Here is a 16754-nt window from a genome sequence, read left to right as displayed (position 1 = left end):
ACTCTGGATAGCCACACTCCGGATTGTGTAAAAATTAGATGCCTTTATTTCTTCAAAATACAAGTGCAAAACTCCATTGAACAAAACGTCACAGCAAAAAGGAACAAAAAAGGATTTTTGAATAAAATAGCTAACGCGTTTTACGCTACAGACAGCGCTTACTCATAGCTAGCTAGCTATGAGTAAGCGCTGTCTGTAGCGTGAAACGCGTTAGCTATTTTATTCAAAAATCCTTTTTTGTTCCCTTTTTGCTGTGACGTTTTGTTCAATGGAGTTTTGCACTTGCATTTTGAATAAATAAAGGCATCTAATTTTTACACAATCCAGAGTGCGGCTATCCAGAGTTTCGTTCTGTTTCTACACATTTGGCTTATGCAATCAGCCTGCACCTGGAACCCCCATCCATTTGGAGAGCTAGCAGCCTGTCAGTGGTTTTGTCTTGGAGCGGTGAAATTTCTGTTTGTTTTGTCCCCTTTACTCTGATACCCCCAACTAAAATCTAGTGGCTTTCAGAAATCAGATAATTAGTAAATAGAGTTCGCCTGTGTGTAATTTAATCTCAGTATAAATACAGCTGTTCTGTGAAGCCCTCAAGAGGTTTATTGGAGAACCTTAGTGAACAAACAGCATCATGAAGGCCCAGGAACACATCAGACAGGTCATGGATAAAATTGTGGAGAAGTTTAAAGCAGGGTTAGGTTATAAAAAAATATCACAACCTTTGAACATCTCACGGAGCACTGTTCAATCCATCATCTGAAATGCAAATCTACCAAGACATGACTATCTACCTAAACTGACAGGCTGGGCAAGGAGAGCATTAAGCAGAGAAGCAGCCAAGAGGCCCATGGTAACTCTGGAGGAGCTGCAGAGATTCACAGCTCAGGTGGGAAAATCTGTCCACAGGACAATTATTAGTTGTGCACTCCACAAATCTGGCCTTTATGGAAGAGTGGCAAGAAGAAAGCCATTGTTGAAAGAAAACCATAAGAAGTCCCGTTTACAGTTTGCGAGAAGCCATGTGGGGGTCACAGCAAATGATGAAGAAGGTGCTCTGGTTAGATGAGACCAAAATGTAACTTTTTGGTCTAAAACCAAAACACTATGTGTGGTAACACTGCACATCACCCTGAATACACCATGAAACATGATTGTGGCAGCATCATGTAGTGGGGATGTTTTTCTTCAGCAGGGACAGGGAAGCTGATCAGAGTTGATGGGAAGATGAATGGAGGCAAATGCAGGGCAATCTTAGAAGGAAACCTGTTATGCCGCGTATACACGAGCGGATTTTCCACCTGAAAATTGTGGATGTTTTTTCCGACGGAATTCCGTCAAGCTTGGCTTGCATACACATGGTCACACAAAGGTTCACTGAACTTTCAACCGTCAAGAACGCGGTGACGTACAACACTACGACGAGCCGAGAAAATGAATTTCAATGCTTCCGAGCATGCGTCAAATTGTTTCCGAGCATGCGTAGGAATTTTGCGCGTCAGAATTGCTACAGACGATCAGAATTTCCAATCAAAACTTTTCCCGACTGAAAAATTGGGAACCTGCTTTCAATCTTTTGCTGGTGGGAATTTATCCAGCAAAAGTGCCATAGAGCATACACATGGTCGCATTTTTGCGACCAAAAGCTCTCATCGATCTTTTGCTGGCCGAATTTCTGATCACGTGTACGCAGCATAATGCCCTGTACACACGGTCGGACATTCTGACGAAAAAATCTGTGTGATTTTTTCTGACGGATTTTGGCCCAAACTTGTCTTGCATATACACAGTCACACAAAGTTGTCAGAAAATCTGATTGTTCAGAACAAGGTGACGTAAAACAAGTACTTTGGGACTATAAACGGGCCAGTAGCCAATAGCTTTCGTCTCGTAATTTATTCTGAGCAGTGTTGGAGGGGCTGAGGTTTTTGAGAAGGCTGAGGCAAAAGAACAGAGGAGCCATCCTATCCAGCGGCTCCTACAGGGGTAGGCAAACACCTATTATTATCTAAGCCAACACAGTACTCCATTTTACTGTATTCCTATGTGTGCAAATCAACAAAATTATGTGAAGATGTCCTATTGTATAGGATAGGATAAAACGACTACGTTACCATTTCATAAGATCTTCATTATGCAGCATCATCTCTGTCAGTTTCCTTGGAGACAAAAGGAAGACATCTTCCAACGTGTCCAATCTATTGTAGAGTTTAACTATAATAAACATCTCTGAAGAGAACACAAATCCAGGAGCTATAATACAGTATCTCACAAAAGTGAGTACACCCCTCACTATTTTATAAATATTTTATTCTATCTTTTCATGTGACAACACTGAAGAAATGGCACTTTGCTACAATGTAGTAGTGTGCAGTAGTGCAAGTAGTGAGTGTGCAGCTTGTATAACTGTGTAAACTGTGTAGATTTGCTGTTCCCTCAAAATAACTCAACACACAGCCATTAATGTCTAAACCGCTGGCAACAAAAAGTGAGTATATCCCTAAGTGAAAATGTCCAAATTGGCCCCAAAGTGTCAATATTTTGTGTGGCCCCATTATTTTCCGGCACTGCCTTAACCCTCTTGGGCATGGAGTTCACCAGAGCTTCACATGTTGCCACTGGAGTCCTCTACCACTCCTCCATGGCGATATCACGGAGATGGTGGATGTTTGAGACCTTGCGCTCCTCCACCTTCTGTTTGAGGATGCTCCACAGATGCTCAATAGGGTTTAGGTCTGGAGACATGTTTGGCCAGTCCATCACCTTTACCCTCAGCTTCTTTAGCAAGGCAGTGGTCGTCTTGGAGGTGTGTTTGGGGTTGTTATGTTGGAATACTGCCCTGCGGCCCAGTCTCCAAAGGGAGGGGATTATGCCCTGCTTCAATATGTCACAATACATGTTGGCATTCATGGTTCCCTCAATGAACTATAGCTTCCCAGTGTCGACAGCACTTATGCAGCCCCAGACAATGACAGCCCCACCATCATGCTTGACTGTAGGCAAGACACACTTCACATGAAAAGATATAATAAAATATTTACAAAAATGTGAGGGGTGTACTCACTTGTGTGAGATACTGTACATGTTCCCCATGACATGAGAAGGGGAGCTTTGTGATCAGACCATTATTTGAAGTGGAACTAAATCCACTGATTAAACTGTTTGCAAAAGAAAGCTCAAGGTAAAAATATTCAATAAACCTTATTAAATCTTTAATCTAAAACTCTAAAAAAATTACGTTTCCTGCAGGGTTTTAGCCTAAATTCTGCCTGCTAACATACAGTATGTGCAGTGTATGCTACATACAAGGCATTTCTCTGGCAATAGCTGTCACAGTTACCAATGTGCTTTTGTCAGCTCCCAACAGATTTTTCAAGCCCTTAAATGCCTATTGTCATAGCTAGCCATGTGTGCAGCACTGTGGCACCTGCAGATGTAAATAGAGGTTAAGAGGGCACTGTCCTTGGCAGATAGGAGGATTTAGTTATACTGTAAGACAAATTCTTATCCCTTAAAAATTCTAATTATTTCAGTACCGTATATACTCGAGTATAGGCCGACCCGAGTATAAGCCGAGGCCCCCAATTTACCCCCAAAAAACTGGGAAACCTATTGACTCGTGTATAAGCCGAGGGTGAGATATGCCTGTCCATCCCTGTGTGTGTCCGTCCATCCCTGTGTGTCCGTCCATCCCTGTGTGTGTGTCCATCCATCCATCCCTGTGTGTGTGTGTGTGCGTCCATCCATCCATCCATCCCTGTGTGTGTGTGTGTGTGTGTCCATCCATCCATCCATCCATCCCTGTGTGTGTGTGTCCATCCATCCATCCCTGTGTGTGTGTGTGTGTGTGTGTGTGTCCATCCATCCATCCATCCCTGTGTGTGTGTGTCCATCCATCCGTGTGTGTGTGTGTGTGTGTGTGTGTGTGTGTGTGTGTGTGTGTGTGTGTGTGTGTGTGTGTGTGTGTGTACATATATATATCTATACATATATATATATACAATATAATATCTTTGGAAAAAGAATGTGTTCCTTGTGTCTAAAACATATATGGCATCTCAACAGATTATCTTCTTAATAAAACAATAGAATTTCTCATTCAGAGCTATTCATATTTTTACAAGATTCATAAATGTGGGTTTATGAGAGCTATCATGGTAAACCTGCTGGTTAGATCATGTGTCATCCTCTGAAGTCAGTGACACACTTCCATTTATCTTACCAGAGACACAGAATCATGCTGATCATCAATGAGCTCAAGCTTTCAAGGCTTAGCCATCTAGGTTCCCTGCTATATGCAAATATTTAAATTACTACCCTTTCTAGCTTTGGAAACACTGAATTCATCACTTTTACCAGACTCTGCAGCTCCGATGTAGTTAAACACATAATTCTAGACACTCAATAACAATCTTAGCTCTTTATAACAGTGCACCAGTATATTAAACGTGCCAGAGGATTCATTAGCTCTAGTGTTGCCAAGAACGCCATCTGTCCGTGCAGCCTTGTGTGTCCAGCCTACCTGTGTCCCAAGCCTCCGTCCGGTCCCGTCCCGAGCCTCCGTGTCGTCCCGTCCCGAGCCTCCGTGTCGTCCCGTCCCGAGCCTCCGTGTCGTCCCGTCCCGAGCCTCCGTGTCGTCCCGTCCCGAGCCTCCGTGTCGTCCCATGCCAGGATCGCCGCTCTTCGTCGGCGCCCTGGCGGCCATTCCCCTGTTCAAAAGCCGCGCCTCCCGCCTCCGCCTGTGATAGGCGGAACACTGAATTTCCCAGCAGCCTGTGTTCCGCCTATCACGGACATCGTATCATCCTCGTCCGTAGTACGAGGATGAGACGATGTCCGTGATAGGCGGAACACAGGCTGCTGGGAAATTCAGTGTTCCGCCTATCACAGGCGGAGGCGGAGCCGGAGGCGCGGCTTTTGAAAGGTAGAATGGCCGCTGTCTGTCTGCTCGACACGCTGTTCGGGCAGTCAGACAGCGGTGACTCGAGTATAAGCCGAGGGGGGCACTTTCAGCCTCAAAAAAGAGGCTGAAAATCTCGGCTTATACTCGAGTATATACGGTAATTCATTCAGTTTATTTTAAAAAGGTGCAAAGATACACTGGATTAGACAAATAATTAATACATGTGCGTAATATCTCAAATTCATATGTACAGCTGCTGACAGATATACTGTAGGTAAGCCATATATGCTCTGATAGATATGAGCCTTTGCATTTTTAAGTGATAAGTGATATTCAGCCATTCGTGAAGGCTAAGGGACATTTAAAAGCTGGGTTGCACTGAAAATGCATTTGCAGCACTTATTGTCTGCAGATATTTTAATATTTAAAAAAAATAATAATAAAATAGTCGAATATTGTTACTGCAATTAAAATGATCACAAATCACTCATCAAGCCCCAGCCTTCCGATTGAAGAAGTGAGATTATAATATTAGAATGACTGTGGAATGTGCATGTAGCTGTGGGAAGTGGGCACACAATGTACCGGAAATAACTGCGCAAGAAAAAGCAGCGGCTGTGTGTGTCAGAGGCACGTGGACTTCATAGTAATAAAAATAACTAAATTTTTGAGAAATCTTAGCTTAAAAGCAGAAGTGAGATGCAGAAATTAACTTTAGGAAAAAGTTACTCTAGGACACATCAATATGGACAGTTCAGTGAGGCATTAGTATATACTGTAGGGTGACTCCTTTACATGTAAGTAATGTAATAAATGTGTCGCATACAAACATTTTGCTTAAAGATTAATGTTAGGTAAACAAGGATTAGGCAAAATGCTGCTAATGCTCGATAGGAAATAGTTATTAAAGCAGAACTCTACTTTTAAATAATAATGCCATTTTTCTGTAGAGTACATTTAAAAAAAAAAAAAACAGCCGCTCCAGTAAGCCCGGAGTAAAAAAAAAAAAAAGAAATAAAGGCAGGGTGGTCATGACTGAGTTAATCAGGGTGGCCTAGCAACAAGGTTAAGTTAAGAAAGCGCCCCCCCACCCCAAAGCACCTTGTCACCATGTTGATGAGGACAAGGGCCTCTTCCTGACAACCCTGGCCGTTGGGTCTGCGGGCAGGAGGTTTATCGGAATCCGGACGCCCCCCCACCCTATGTGAATGAGTATGGGGTACAATGTACCCCTACCCATTCACCTGTGGAAAAATGTAAAAAAAAAAACACAACACACAAGGGTTAAAATAGATTATTGCACAGCTCCGGGGGTCTTCCGTCTTCGGGGGTCTTCTCGCCGGACTCCTCCGCTCTCTTCTGCTCTTTTGGTAGCTCTTTCACTAGCTGAGGAGCCCGGCTTTCTTCTTCGTGGCCGCCCTCTTCTTCCGACTTCGGGGGGTCTTGTCCCCCTCTTTGGTTCTTCTTGCCGGGCCACCGCTTCTTCTTCCAGCTCTTTTACTAGCGGTGGCCCGGTCTTCTGTCGCCGTTGCCGCCGCCGCTGCCGCTGCTGCTGCCGCTGCTGCTGCCACCGCTGCTGCCGCCGCCACCGCCGCCACCGCCACCACCGCCACCACCGCCTTTCGTTCTTCTTCCTCTTCTCGTTCTGGAGATGTTGACTTGACGCTCTCTCCGGCCGCAATGCCAGGGACGCGGTGCACGGCGACTTATATAGGGACAAGGGGCGGGGTCACTGGTTGAAGTCACATGGTGACCCCGCCTCCTTATGATGTCACAGTCCCAGCATCCCCAAGGCACTCCCCATGTTGAGGGCACACGGCCTGGTACGGCTCAGGAGGGGGGGCACTCGCTCGTCCCCACCCCCTTTCCTAGCCGGCCGGGATGCGTGCTTGGATAAGGGTCTGGTATGGATTTTGGGGGGACCACGCGCAGTTTTTTTTTGGTGTAGGGGATTCCCCTTAAAATCCCTACCGGACCTAAGGGCCTCCCAAGGGGGAACCCACGCCTTTTTTTTAATTTTATTTGGCGTGGAGTTCTCCTTTAGGATTCATACCAAACACAGTGCCTGGTATTGGCGGCAATCCAATTTGGATCCCCGGCCAGCGATGCTTGTCGCTTATCGGGAAAGGAAAAGGAAAATTTTTCCTTTCCCGATGTGAGCCAGCTCCGCGCTGGCTCCCGAGACGGAGCTCATAAGGTGTCAATCTCGCAGATAGAAGCAGGATTGACACAATATCGCGGTCATCTACTGTATACACTGATGCAGCTGGCTCAGCAGGTTTTGGAGCCTTTTTCCCCGGGAAATGGAGTGCCAGGCTTTGGCCGGAGTCGTGGAAGGAGGCATGGCTGGTGAAGAATATGTTGCTACTGGAACTGTTTCCAGTGGTTTTGGCTGTGGAATTATGGGGTGTATCCTTTTGAAATCTGAAAGTAAGATTTCATGGGGATAACCTAGGGGTGGTACATGTGATCAACAAGGTGGCGGCGGCATCACCGCTGGTGGTCAGACTGTTAAGACACCTTGTTTTGCGATGCCTGCAGCTGAATATATTCAGTTATACTTTCCACCTACCGGCCGTAGACAACGTCATTGCTGATGCTTTGTCTCGCTTTCAGTGGGACAGGTTTCAGGAGTTGGCACCAGAGGCAGAGCACGGTGGGGTCCCGTGTCTAGGATGGATTTGGAAAATTGCCTTGGAAGAGTATCCGGATGGATAAGGCAGAAGCAACGTGGTCAGCATACAGCAGAGTATGGCAGGAATGGGTTACCTTGATTCAGCAGGTCACGGAGGAGCAGGAAACATAGGATTTTAGGTTGTTGGTGCTTTATTTTGTATTACGGAATATGGAAGAAAGGGTATCGGTGTCTGGGTTGGATAAAACCTTAGCGGATTTGGCGTTTTGGTTCAAGTTTTATAGTTGCTCAGATTTTACGAGGGATTTTTGGGTGCGCCAGGCTTTAAAAGCACATCAGCGGGTGTAGCCGAGCAAGGATTCTAGGCGTCCAGTGTCATTTGAGTTGCTGGGCAGGTTAGTGTCGCAGTTGGGTGGGATATGTGCATCGGAGTACGAGGTGGTGTTGTTCAAGACGTTTGTCCTGGCATTTTTCGGGGCTTTTCGGATTAGCAAGCTGGTTAGCCCATCAAAGAAAGCTTTGGGGGGCTTAGGTAGGACGGAGGTCAGCTGTGGAGTGGACAGATTGTCCTTAGTGATTCAAAAATCCAAAGAGGCAAGGGAAGGATGGTGCAGGTTTTCTCACTGCCCGGTTTGCCCTTGTGCCCAGTGGATATGGTAAAGGGGTTCCTAGCTATACGCCCTGAGGTAAAGGGGTCCTTCCTGGTGCATCAGGATGGGAACTCCTTGTCTCGTTTCCAATTTATTGCGTTTTTTCGGAAATGTTTGATAGCATTGGGTTTGGGGGGCCAGAAGTTCTCTTCCCATTCATTTCGCATGGGGGTTGCTACGGAGGCGGTGAGATGGGGGTTGGACAAGGCTGTGGTAAAGCGGATTGGGAGATGGGAATCTTGAAGATTTAAGTCATATGTTTGCCCACACTTGGTGCATGTTTATGTGGGATATGAGACAGTGATATTGCAATGTTTGAGTAATTTGGCTGTTATGGGGGTTTGTTTTTCTTTTCTTTCAGGAAGAAGGCAGGGCCTGGTGTGGATAGTGGGCTATTCATATGTGTGTTGGGGGGCCAGGAGAGGTGACGCTCGGCACGATGGGAGACAGCTGGGAATCTCCAGGCAGGAAGCATGTATAAAAAGGTTAGGGGTGCCTGGGATGCTTTGGGGGAGGGCAATGGCAGAAGTGCAAAGATTTGCACAGCTGGACAGGCTGCCTGATGTACTAGTCCTTCACGTGGGCGGTAATGATTTGGGGAACAGATCCATGTTAGACATGGTGCGAGATGTCAGGTTTGACTTCTGGCGACTTAGGATGGCTTTTCCACAGATGATCATAGTTTGGTCGGATATTGTAGGTAGGACCACTTGGCGTTTGGCAAGGTCTGTGGAAAAGATTAACAGGGCTAGGAAGAAGGTGAAAAGAGAGTTCAGCAGATTCGTTGTTAGGGACGGGGGTTTGCCAAATAGGCATCTGGAGCTAGAGGTGGATACCTGGCAGTATCTGCGCAGGGATGGAGTACATTTGAACTATGTGGGGATTGACCTGTGGATTTTAGGTTTACAGGATGGGGTTGAGAGAGCGTTGAGGGTGTGGCGGGGCACACAAGGGTAAGGTTTTCCCCTGGTGTGTGCCGCGGCGGGGTGTTGGTCTTTGCGGGTGAAGGAAGAAACTCCGGATTTGGAAGAGTTCGGGAACCCTTGGTGGCATTGGGTCCCGTTGGTGGTATTCCTGCTAACGGGGGTGTAGCTGGACTCTGGTTAATGGGGGCACTGTGGTCAGTGTTTTGTTGTCTCAGAGCTAGTATGTCAGCTGGAGGCCTTAGTTCAGTTTAAGTTACCGCAGTGCAGGAGTGGATAAGGTGGCAAGATTGGGGTTTTTTTTTCTGCAAAGACCAACGTGAGGATTTAACTGATGGGGATGGTTTTTTGTATAACGGATGTTATACAATGTGATGTTAATTATATATAGGTCGGGGCGTGGCTTAGCAATGGCCGAGTGAGGACGTGTGCTGTTAGAGCTCCGGTCCTCCGTCCTCCGTACTTCGCCCAGCTATCATAGACAGCTTCTACAGCCGTTCCGAGAGGTATGTGCCCCGCTAAACGACGCGGATCTAGACCCCATACTGGCGGATCCCGCTCAAGAGCTCCGCAGCGGTCTATACAACAGTATCTACAGGACCCGCAAGACTTGCATAGCGAACTGTCCGACATCATTGCTGAGTCGCCACGTGTATCACGCACCGACGAGACAGCCTCACCTGCTGAGCTGGTCTCCCCTACCTCGCCTACAGACGGGGGCCTTGATCTAGCATCACAGAACCCCCTGCACGCTGCAATGGCTGATCTGCGTCCATCGCTCGCTCTGCCTGACGACCTGCGGAGGATCTTACAGGCTTTGCCTACCAGGGCGGACTTTGAGGCCCTCCCCTCTAAAGCAGACATTGAATCCCTTATTTTACGGGTGGAAGAGGCTCATGCACGCGACATTCAGGAGGTAAGAGGGGACATCCAGATTTTGTCGGGCAGAGTCGAGTCTGGAGAAGCGACATTGCAATCCCTTACGCAGCGGGTGGTAGAGTTGGAGCAGGCGCGGACCAGGCAACAGGCTGCATCTATAGATCTGCAACTCCACGTGGAAGATTTGGAAGACCACGGGCGCCGCAAAACAATTTGCGGCTGCGGGGGCTACCAGAAACCTCGGGAGCTGAGGATCTGGCGGCGACGGTGGTGGCGATATTCCATAAGATCCTTGCTATTACCCCTGCCCCGCCGGTTGAACTGGATAGAGTACATCGCACCCGGGGACCTAAATCAACAGACCTGGAAAGACCAAGGGACGTGCTTTGCAGACTCCACAGGTACTCCCAGAAGGAATTGATCCTCAGAAAGGCCTGGGAGCATGGAGAAGTGAGTCTCGACGGGGCGATGGTCAAAGTGCTGCCAGACCTCTCCAGAGCAACGCTGCAGAGGAGGGCATTGTTGCGACCTGCGCTGGAGCTGGCAAGAAGACAGGGGTGCACTTATTGCTGGGGCTATCCCCTGGCGGTTACAAACTGCCATTTGCCATGACTATACTGGATCTTGAGCCGGACTGCTCGGTATTGATGTATTCCTGAATCCCTGTATCCCTGAATCCTACTCCCGCCCTCCTCCCCCCCCCCCCCTATGTTATGATGTTGGGACTTTCAATTTTTTTTTTTTTTTTTGCTCCCTCCTCCCGCCACCCTCTTTGCGGACTTCGCCCTTGTCTGTTACCTGCCTTGTACACTTGCAACCGGTGCACTTGGCCACATGGGGATCTCTCACGGTTGCAGTGACTTGGGGAGGTGGAATCCGTGGGGGGGTTTGCTCGGACTGCCTGGTGCCCCCCCCTCCCCGTTGACGAGATGCCTCTCAACCCGGAAGAAAGAAGTTTCTGCTGCTTAGTTGACTCAGAAGGGGGTTAGTTTGCCACTGTATGTGTGAATGGGAAAGCTTTAGTCATGCCTCCTGGGAGAAGGGTGGGGGAAGCTGGGGAGGTGGTTTGTTATATCTCCCAGGGAAAAGGAGAGGAAAGGGGAAGGAGGGGAAGAGAGGGAGGGAAGGGAGAAAAAGGACAGAGGAGAAATCCCTTTTTTGGAGGTCCCCCTAGGAAATGCCTTGTAGGGCTGAGTCCAGAGCTGAGAGCTCGGGGCATGTTTGATCTAGACGGAGAGTTAGTTCTGAAGGGGGGGTTGGTAAAAATATATATAAATTTTTTTTTTTTTTTTCCCAGTGTTCTATATTTTTTTTTCCCCCTGGGGGGATGGGGAGATGTTCACTTGTTCCAATTTTTTTTTTTTTTATACGGGAGTGTTTTCGGGGTGACGGGATCACTTTGGTTCTTTGGTTCTCTTAGTGGCATTTGGCCCAATGTTTGTAAACAATGTTGTAAAGTAATCTGTTGTCTGTTATTTGTTAGGAACTGGTATTGCTTTCATGTTGTATATTTCTGTTATTGTAGCTGTCGATACAGTCAATTTATCATTACTAGTCAAAGTCTGGGGAGGGGGAGGACGGGTTGCCTATCCATTGGTCATTGCTTTCCCCAACCCCACATAGGACTGCGCCCGATTACCGTTTTTTTTGCTGGTGGGCGTAATAGCACTATTGTGCTGTAAATTTAGTACTGCGCTGTTCTCCATCTGAGAATCAGCTAATTACCCCCTTTTTTTTTTTTTTTTTTCTTTCCATCTTTTTTCAGTCTATCACTTTGCTTCTCTTTCTTTCTTTCCTTTTCTACTTTTTCTGTAATCCCTTCCCCACCCTTTTCCCAGCCCCTACCCCAGTCTCTTCCCTTGGATCCTGTCCCGGGGCCCATGGAGGCAATGAAGATCCTCTCCCTGAATGCGAAGGGTTTAAATGTCCCAGAAAAGAGGCGTATGCTTCTGCAGGATCTACGCCGGCTTAAAGTAGACCTGGCTTTGATCCAAGAGACCCATTTCCGAAGTGGGAGCCTGCCCTTATTGCGAAGCAATTTGTATCCGACTGTGTATCATTCCACCAATGGGACTTCTAAGTCCAGAGGTGTCTCTATTTTAATTGCTCGACATGTCCCCTGGAAATGTTCAGAAGTAAAAATGGATCAGGAAGGTAGATTCCTGTTTCTTAAGGGCACAATTGGGGGAGTAGCGGTTACGTTTACGAATATTTACGCACCTAATTCCAGCCAAGACCATTTTATTTCCAAGACGCTGACTACTCTACAGACGTTTGTTTCAGGCCAATTGATAGTAGGAGGGGATTTCAATATACCGTTGATTCCTACGGAGGATACTTCCTCCGGATACTCTTCCATTACCCCAAGTGTCAGGCATCGCATTGCACGTTCCATACACAGAGCACAGCTGATCGATACGTGGAGGTTACTCCACCCGTCAGAGAGGGATTATACATTCTACTCTATGCCCCATAGACAGTATTCCAGAATTGATTATTTCTTTATTCCCCACGACCACCTGCATGCTCTTAGAGACGCCTCTATTGAACCAATAACGTGGTCAGACCATGCCCCCATTTTAATCTCCTATTCCCTAACGGACGGCATTACCGCCAAGACACGGACGTGGAAGTTGAATGAAAGCCTGTTGCAGGACAAGGAGGTGCTCCAGGATGTTGTCAAGGAATTAGAGCATTATTTTGTTATTAACCACTTCAGGACCGCCGTATTGCCAATGTACGTCAGCACAATGGCACAGGCAGGCAGAATCACGTACATCTACGTGATTGCCTTCCAGCGGGTGGGGGGTCCCATCGGACCCCCTCCCGCTGGTTACGGCGGTCCGATTCGGTCCAGCAGCGATCCGTGATGAGGGGATGGCCGTTCGTTTTCGGCCACCCCCTCTGGATCGCTCCTGGCCAATGAGAAGCTTCCTCCCCTGTGTATTGTTTACACAGGAAGGAGGAAGTGATGTCATTCTCCTCGGGGCGGTCTTTTTGACCGGACTACGAGGAGAAGAGTAAAAGTAAGTGTGCACGAACACTACACTGACATGTAGGTACACACAGGCACACAAACCCCCCCCGATCCCCCCCCCGATCGCCCCCCGATCCCCCCCCCCGCCCCCCTCCCCCCCCAGTCACAGTGTCACTGATTGCATTGATCATTTCTTTACTGATCAATGCATTCAGTGTCAGTTGTGACAGTAAAAACTGTCAGGACAGTTAGTGTTAGGTCCAGGGTAGCCCCCTATCACCCCCCAATAAAGATTTAACCCCCTGATTGCCCCTAGAGTTAACCCTTTCACCCCCTTTTGCCAGTGTCACTAAGCGATCATTTTTCTGATCGCTGCATGTGTCGCTAGTGTCGCTAGGTAGCTAGTTATTTTTTTAGGTTCACCGCCAGGTTTTTATATCGCTAGGTACCCCGATATACTACCCAATAATGTTTTTAACCCCCTGATTGCCGCTAGTTAACCCTTTCACCCCCTTTTGCCAGTGTCACTAAGCGATCGTTTTTCTGATCGCTGCATTAGTGTCGCTACAGTCGCTAGGTAGCTAGTTATTTTTTTAGGTTCACCGCCAGGTTTTTATAGCGCTAGGTACCCCGATATACTACCCAATAATGTTTTTAACCCCCTGATTGCCGCTAGTTAACCCTTTCACCCCCTTTTGCCAGTGTCACTAAGCGATAATTTTTCTGATCGCTGCATGTGTCGCTAGGTAGCTAGTTATTTTTTTAGGTTCACCGCCAGGTTTTTATATCGCTAGGTACCCCGATATACTACCCAATAATGTTTTTAACCCCCTGATTGCCGCTAGTTAACCCTTTCACCTCCTTTTGCCAGTGTCACTAAGCGATCGTTTTTCTGATCGCTGCATTAGTGTCGCTACAGTCGCTAGGTAGCTAGTTATTTTTTTAGGTTCACCGCCAGGTTTTTATAGCGCTAGGTACCCCGATATACTACCCAATAATGGTTTTAACCCCCTGATTTCCGCTAGTTAACCCTTTCACCCCCTTTTGCCAGTGTCACTAAGCGATAATTTTTCTGAACGCTGCATCAGTGTCGCTAGTGTCGCTAGGTAGCTAGTTAACTAGGCTCCCAAAAAGTCCCCCACATGTGGTATCCCCGTACTCGGGAGAAGCAGCAGAATTTATTTTGGGGTGTAATTTGACTTCTGCCCATAGCATGTGTGAGCAATATATCATTTAGTGACAACTTTGTGCAAAAAAAAAAAAGTTTGTAATATTCCCGCAACTTTTGGCAAAATATAAAATATTCCATGGACTCAACATGCCTCTCAGTAAATAGCTTGGGGTGTCTACTTTCCAAAATGGGGTCATTTGGGGGGGTTTTGTGCTATTTTGGCATTTTATGGCCTTCGAAACTGTGATAGGTAGTGAGGAGTTAAATCAAAAATTTGCACCCTTAGAAATCCTGAAGGTGGTGATTGGTTTTCGGGGTGCCGTGCGCGACTAGACTCCCAAAAAGTCCCACACATGTGGTATCCCCGTACTCGGGAGAAGCAGCAGAATGTATTTTGGGGTGTCATTTCACATATAACCATGGCATGTGTGAGCAATATATCATTTAGTGACAACTTTTTGTAAAAAAATTTTTTTTTTTTTTTTTTTGTCATTATTCAATCCCTTAGGACAAAAAAAATAAATATTCAATGGGCTCAACATACCCATCAGCAATTTCCTTGGGGTGTCTACTTTCCAAAATGGGGTCATTTGGGGGGGATTTGTACTGCCCTGCCATTTTAGCACCTCAAGAAATGAGATCGGCAGTCATAAATTAAAAGCTGTGTAAATTCCAGAAAATGTACTCTAGTTTGTAGACGCTATAACTTTTGCGCAAACCAAAAAATATACGCTTATTGACATTTTTTTTACTAAAGACATGTGGCTGAATAAATTTTGCCCTCAATGTATGACTAAAATTTAGTTTATTCGATTTTTCTTATAACAAAAAGAAGAAAATATCTTTTTTTTTCAAAATTTTCGCTCTTTTTTCATTTATATCGCAAAAAAAAAAAATCGCAGAGGCAATCAAATACCATCAAAAGAAAGCTCTATTTGTGGGAAGAAAAGGACGCAAATTTCGTTTGGGTGCAATATTGCATGACCGCGCAATTACCAGTTAAAGCAGCGCAGTGCGAAATTGCAAAAAGACCTCTGGTCCTTAAGGTGTTTATTGGTCCGGAACTGAAGTGGTTAATGATACCCCTGACAGCAGTCCAGGAATAGTGTGGGAGGCACATAAGGCGGTTATCCGTGGGGTATTGATCAAGTATGGGGCGCGCATCAAGAAGATACGCATGGCACGGGTGAAAGCATTACTTAGTGACCTGCATCTAGCTGAAGCTAGGCATAAGCACATTCAGACTACAGCAGGCGAAACGGAAATTAGGCTCCTTCGGAATAAAATTACCGACTTAATGCAATCTCAAGCCAAGACAGCCTTACAAAAATGCAGACGAATCTCATACGAGTCTGGCAATAAGTGCGGTAGAATCCTAGCTCAAACGTTAAAAGATCAAGCGCTTGCGAGTTATGTCCCCCATATTAAGACCCCCCACAATCGGAAAGCCACCCTCCCGCGGGAGATAGCGGGGGAATTTAAAGAATTTTATGGGTCTTTGTATAACTTACAGACTCCCGCCCTCTCTCACATCCATATTGATGATTATTTGTCCGCTTCCGATATGCCTAAGCTGTCAGAGGAGGTAAGTAGGGCATTCGATGAACCTGTTACTCAGCAGGAGCTGCAGGCGGCGGTAGGGGCGGCGAAGATAGGGAAGGCCCCGGGACCAGACGGGTTTACGGCCCTATACTATAAAATGTTGCTACCATCATTGGGGAACTTTATGCTTAAATTTTTCAATTCGTTGGGGACAACACAGACATTTCCAAGGGAATCCTTGCTTGCCTACATCACGGTAATCCCTAAGGAGGGAAAGGACCCTTCACAATGTAGTAGTTATAGGCCAATCTCACTACTCAACACGGACCTTAAGATATTTACGAAATTACTGGCATCCAGAATACAAGGCCTTTTCCCGTCATTGATCCATCTGGACCAGGTGGGCTTTGTGCCCACCAGGGAAGCACGAGATAATACGGTCAGGGTTCTTAACCTCTTACATATAGCCAATGACACCAGGACCCCCTGCGTCTTTCTGGGGACGGACGCGGAGAAGGCCTTTGACAGGGTGAATTGGAGATTTATGACTTCTGTTTTGCGCCATGTGGGTTTTGGCGAGAGGCTACTGAATTGGCTTGGCTCTATTTACTCTAACCCGACAGCCCGGGACCGGGTTAATGGGGTTCTGTCCGAATCCTTTGAGATACACAATGGCACTCGCCAGGGATGCCCGTTGTCTCCTCTCCTTTTCGCCCTGTCATTGGAACCTTTTCTACGTAAGGTGCGAGCCAATTCCAACATTATGGGGATTCCAGTAGGAGATAAGCAATATAAAACTGCTGCATATGCAGATGATATGCTATTCTCCCTGACCAACCCAACGATTTCTCTCCCTAATTTGATGCAGGAATTCAGGGAGTATGGTAACATCTCCAATATGAAGATTAATTTTCATAAATCTGAGGCAATGGGTATAGGCCTTCCCCAGGGTCTTATAGCAAGGCTCCATCAGGATTTTAAATTCAAATGGACTCCTACGGCCCTGAAATATTTGGGAACGTATATCCCGCCAACTATATCCCAAGTTTATGTCTTAAATTTTCCCCCATTACTGTC

The sequence above is a fragment of the Lithobates pipiens genome, unplaced genomic scaffold, assembly GCF_037356315.1.
Source record: "Lithobates pipiens isolate NorthernLeopardFrog02 unplaced genomic scaffold, aLitPip1_a1.2 Scaffold_23, whole genome shotgun sequence".
NCBI lineage: Eukaryota > Metazoa > Chordata > Amphibia > Anura > Ranidae > Lithobates > Lithobates pipiens.
This window is presented reverse-complemented; position numbering follows the sequence as displayed.